The sequence below is a fragment of the Capra hircus genome, chromosome 20 (genome assembly GCF_001704415.2).
Source record: "Capra hircus breed San Clemente chromosome 20, ASM170441v1, whole genome shotgun sequence".
NCBI classification, from domain to species: domain Eukaryota; kingdom Metazoa; phylum Chordata; class Mammalia; order Artiodactyla; family Bovidae; genus Capra; species Capra hircus.
The window spans coordinates 43,733,354-43,739,353 of NC_030827.1; positions in this window are offsets into that span (position 1 = coordinate 43,733,354).

Sequence of the window (6,000 nt, forward strand, 5' to 3'; positions counted from 1 at the left end):
ATCATTGTTGGCAAAGTAATGTCTTCTGGTTTTTAATATGCTGTCTAGGTTGGTCATAGCTTTTCTTTGAAGGAGCCAGCGTCTTTTAATTTCATGGCTGCGGTCACCATCTGCAGTGAGTTTGGAACCCAAGAAATTAATGCACTGCTGCTGCTGCTGCTAAGTCACTTCAGTCGTGTCTGATTCTGTGCAACCCCATAGACGGCAGCCCACCAGGCTTCGCCATCTCTGGGATTCTCCAGGCAAGAACACTGGAGTGGGTTGCCATTTCCTTCTCCAATGCATGAAGGTGAAAAGTGAAAGTGAAGTTGCTCAGTCATATCTGACTGGTAGCAACCCCATGGACTGCAGCCTACCAGGCTCCTCCGTCCATGGGATTTTCTAGGCAAGAGTACTGGAGTGGGTTGCCATTGCCTTCTCCGAATTAGTACACTGGACAACAGTAAATCATCGATAGCTTGACAAAAGAAGCAGACGTGACTTATCCAACCAATATTGGGCAACAAAAGAAAAGCCAGGCAAAGCATACACATATATTATTCCTTTTACTATAAATTCAAAAGAAAGCAGAACCATTCTAATTTGTTAGTGGTCAAGATAGTAAATATCAATAACCTCAGATAAGCAGATGACACCACCCTTATGGCAGAAAGTGAAGAGGAACTAAAAAGCCTCTTGATGAAAATGAAAGTGGAGAGTAAAAAGTTGGCCTAAAGCTCAACATTCAGAAAATGAAGATCATGGCATTGAGTCCCATCACTTCATGGGAAATAGACAGGGAAACAATAGAAACAGTGCCAGACTGCATTTTTTGGGCTCCAAAATCACTGCAGATGGTGACTGCAGCCATGAAATTAAAAGACACTTACTGCTTGGAAGAAAAGTTATGATCAACCTAGATAGTATATTAAAAAGCAGACATTACTTTGCTGACTAAGGTCCATCTAGTCAAGGCTATGGTTTTTCCAGTGGTCATGTATGGATGTGAGAGTTGGACTGTGAAGAAGGCTGAGTGCAAAAGAATTGATGCGTTTGAACTGTGGTGTTGGAGAAGAGTCTTGACAGTCCCTTGGACTGCAAGGAGATCCAACCAGTCCATTCTGAAGGAGATCAGCCCTGGGATTTCTTTCTTTTTTTTTTTTTTTTTTTTGCAAATAGGTTTATTTATTTATTTATTTATTTTAGCTTTTATCAAAATTTTATTTATCATTAATTAATTAATTAATTTTTAAATTTTAAAATCTTTAATTCTTACATGCGTTCCCAAACATGAACTCCCCCTCCCACCTCCCTCCCCACAACATCTCTCTGGGTCATCCCCATGCACCATCCCCAAGCATGCTGCACCCTGCATCAGACATAGACTGGTGATTCAGTTCTTACATGATAGTATACATGTTAGAATGCCATTCTCCCAAATCATCCCACCCTCTCCCTCTCGCTCTGAGTCCAAAAGTCCGTTATACACATCTGTGTCCTTTTTCCTGTCTTGCATACAGGGTCGTCATTGCCATCTTCCTAAATTCCATATATATGTGTTAGTATACTGTATTGGTGTTTTTCTTTCTGGCTTACTTCACTCTGTATAATTGGCTCCAGTTTCATCCATCTCATCAGAACTGATTCAAATGAATTCTTTTTAACAGGCTGAGTAATACTCCATTGTGTATATGTACCACAGCTTTCTTATCCATTCATCTGCTGATGGACATCTAGGTTGTTTCCATGTCCTGGCTATTATAAACAGTGCTGCAATGAACATTGGGGTACATGTGTCTCTTTCAATTCTGGTTTCCTCAGTGTGTATGCCCAGCAGTGGGATTGCTGGGTCATAAGGTAGTTCTATTTGCAATTTTTTCAGGAATCTCCACACTGTTCTCCATAGTGGCTGTACTAGTTTGCATTCCCACCAACAGTGTAGGAGGGTTCCCTTTTCTCCACACCCTCTCCAGCATTTATTGCTTGCAGATTTTTGGATCGCAGCCATTCTGACTGGTGTGAAGTGGTACCTCATTGTGGTTTTGATTTGCATTTCTCTAATAATGAGTGATGTTGAGCATCTTTTCATGTGTTTGTTAGCCATCCATATGTCTTCTTTGGAGAAATGTCTATTTAGTTCTTTGGCCCATTTTTTGATTGGGTCGTTTATTTTCCTGGAATTGAGCTGCATGCCTGACTTCAGGCTCTACTACAAAGCCACAGTCATCAAGAGAGTATGGTACTGGCACAAAGACAGACATATAGATCAATGGAACAAAATAGAAAGCCCAGAGATAAATCCACACACATATGGATACCTTATCTTTGACAAAGGAGGCAAGAATATACAATGGAGTAAAGACAATCTCTTTAACAAGTGGTGCTGGGAAAACTGGTCAACCACTTGTAAAAGAATGAAACTAGATCACTTTCTAACACCGCACACAAAAATAAACTCAAAATGGATTAAAGATCTAAATGTAAGATCAGAAACTATAAAACTCCTAGAGGAGAACATAGGCAAAACACTCTCTGACATAAATCACAGCAGGATCCTCTATGATCCACCTCCCAGAATTCTGGAAATAAAAGCAAAAATAAACAAATGGGATCTAATTAAAATTAAAAGCTTCTGTACAACAAAGGAAACTATAAGCAAGGTGAAAAGACAGCCTTCTGAATGGGAGAAAATAATAGCAAATGAAGCAACTGACAAACAACTAATCTCAAAAATATACAAGCCCTGGGATTTCCTTGGAAGGAATGATGCTAAAGCTGAAACTCCAGTACTTTGGCCACCTCATGTGAAGAGTTGACTCATTGGAAAAGACTCTCATGCTGGGAGGGATTGGGGGCAGGAGGAGAAGGGGATGACAGAGGATGAGATGGCTGGATGGCATCACGGACTTGATGGATGTGAGTCTGATTGAACTCTGGGAGTTGGAGATGGACAGGTAGGCCTGGCGTGCTGCGATTCATGGGGTCACAAAGAGACGGACATGAGTGAGCGACTGTACTGAACTGATTTGAACTGAACTGAAGATAGTAAATAACCATGGGAAGGAGAGTAGGATTGGAGGCAGAACATGTGAGCTTTTATTTTTTTCTTTTTGTATTACATGGATGAACACATCATGATATTTTATGAAGTTTACCTTCTGACATGTGTGCTATTCTACAATAAGCAGTTGTTTTGTTGTTTTTAATGCCAGCACTAACGAAATCATTATAGAATCATTTCCTGATCATTTGGATTAATATCTTAAATCTCTCTTTCTCTCATATAATCAATGTCACTGGATACTCAGGAGTATTTCAAAAGTGTTTTCTTAGCAATGAAGGATATTGATCTGTAATTTTATTTTCTGGTAATATACTTGTCTAATTTTTTAAATCAAGAAAGTACTGTTATTAAATAGATTATATTTTCTCAAAGGAGTGGATATTATAGTAGTGATATTCTTTCCATTTTTTGTTGGAGTATAGATGTTTTACACTGCTGTGTCAGTTTCTGGTGTACAGCAAAGCAAACCAGCCATATGTAACATGTATCCCCACTTTTTTTGAATTTCCTTAAAGTTTAGAACTGACCTGTTGACATACATAGTATAGCTTGCTAGAATTTTTTATTGAGATTGCATTGAATCTATAGATCAGTTTGGAAAGATCTGGTATCTTGACAATATTGAATCTTATTATACATGAACATAGAATATCTCTTGACTTATTTGATTCTTATTTGAACTTGTTCATCAGTTTTGCATTTCTCCAATGACTGGTGATGTTGAGCATCTTTTCATATATTTTTTGGCTATTTTTCTCCAGGTTTGTAATGATTAACACTTAAAAATTTTTTATTTTATATTTGAGTATAGTTGATTTACAACATCCTCCCCCTCATGTTTCCCCTTTGGTAACCATAAATTTGTTCTTGAACTCTGTGGGTCAGTTTCTGTATTCTAAATAAGTTCCCTTGTGTCATCATTTTAGATTCCACAGGCATGTGAGATGATATTTCTCTGTCTGTCTTACTTCACTCAGTATGACAATTTCTAGATCTACGTATGTTGCTGCAAATGCCCTTATTTCATTTTTATGGCTGACTAATATTGCATTGTATACATGTACCATATCTTCTTTGTTCATTCCACTGTTAATGGAAATTTAGGGTGCTTTGATATTTTGGAAATTATAATTACTGCTATAGTGAATATTGGGGTGCATGTGTCTTTGCAAATTATGGTTTTCTCTGGATATATGCCAGGGAATGAGGTTGCTGGATCATATTTTTCTTCTCTTTTTAGTTTTCTTACGGAATCTCTTACAGTTCTCTGTAATGGATGTACTAATTTACATTCCCACCAACAGTGTAGGAGGATTCACTTTTCTCCACATCTTCTCAACATATATTGTTTTTATATTTTTTGATAATGGCTCTCATAAACTCCTTATTGCCAAATTCAGACTTAAATTTAAAAAAATAGGGAAAACCACAAGGCCATCCAGGTATGACATAAATCAAATCCCTTACAATTATACAGTGGAAGTAACAAATAGATTCAAGGGATTTGAACTGATAGAGTGCCTGAAAAACTATGGACAGAGGTTCATGACATTGTACAGGATCAAACCATCCACAAGAAAAAGAAATGCAAAAAGGCAGAATGGTTGTCTGAGGAGGCCTTGCAAATAGCTGAGAAAGAAGAGAAGCTGAAGGCAAAGAAGAAAATGAAAGATATACCCATTTGTATGCAGAGTTCCAAAGAACAACAAATAGATAAGAAAGACTTTCTCAGTGATCAGTGCAAAGAAATAGAGGAAAATAATAGAATGGGAAAGACTAGACACCTCTTCAAGAAAATTAGAGATACCAAGAGAACATTTAATGCAAAGATAGGCACAATAAAGGACAGAAAGTGTATGGACCTAACAGAAGCTGAAGGTATTAAGAAGAAGTGGCAAGAATACACAGAACTATACAAAAAAGATCATTATGACCCAGATAATCATGATCGTGTGATCACTCACCTAGAGCCAGATATGTTGGAATGTGAAGTTAAGTGGGCCTTTAGAGAATTCCGTGGACAGAGGAGCCTGGTGGGCTGCTGTCCATAGAGTTGCACAGAGTCAAACACAACTGCAGCAACTTAGCATGCATGCATGCATTGGAGAAGGAAATAGCAACCCACTCCAGTATTCTTCCCTGGAATACTGCGACAGAGGAGCCAGGTAGGCTGCCGTCTATGCCGTCACACAGAGTGGGACACAACTGAAGTGATTAGCAGCAGCTAATCAGAAGCATCACTACAAACAAAGCTAGTGGAGGTGATGGAATTCTAGTTGAGCTATTTCAAATCCTAAAAGATGATACTGTGAAAGTGCTGCACTCAGTATGCCAGTAAATTTGGAAAACTCAGCAGTGGCCACAGACCTGGAAAATTCCATTTTCATTCCAATCCCAAAAAGGCAATGCCAAAAATGTTCAAACTACCGCACAACTGCACTCATCTCATACACTAGCAAAGTAATGCTCAAAATTTCGCAAGCCAGCCTTCAACAGTACATGAATCGTGAACTTCCAGATGTTCAAGCTGGATTTAGAAAAGGCAGAAGAATTAGAGATCAAATTGTCGACATCTTTTGGATCATCAAAAAGGCAAGGGAGTTCCAGAGAGACATCTACTTCTGCTTTATTGACTACATCAAAACCTTTGACTGTGTGGATCACAATAAACCATGGAAAATTATTAAAGATGGAAATAACCACCTTACCTGCCTCCTGAGAAGTATGAAATCTGAATGCAGGTCAAGAAGCAACAGTTAGAACTGGACATGAAACAGACTGGTTCCAAATTGGGAAAGGAGTACGTCAAGGCTGTATATTGTCACCCTGGTTATTTAACCTCTATGCAGTGTACATTATGAGAAATGCCAGGCTGGGTGAAGCACAAGCTGGAATCAGGATTGCCAGGAGAAATAGCAATAACCTCAGATATGCAGATAAAACCACCCTTATGGCAG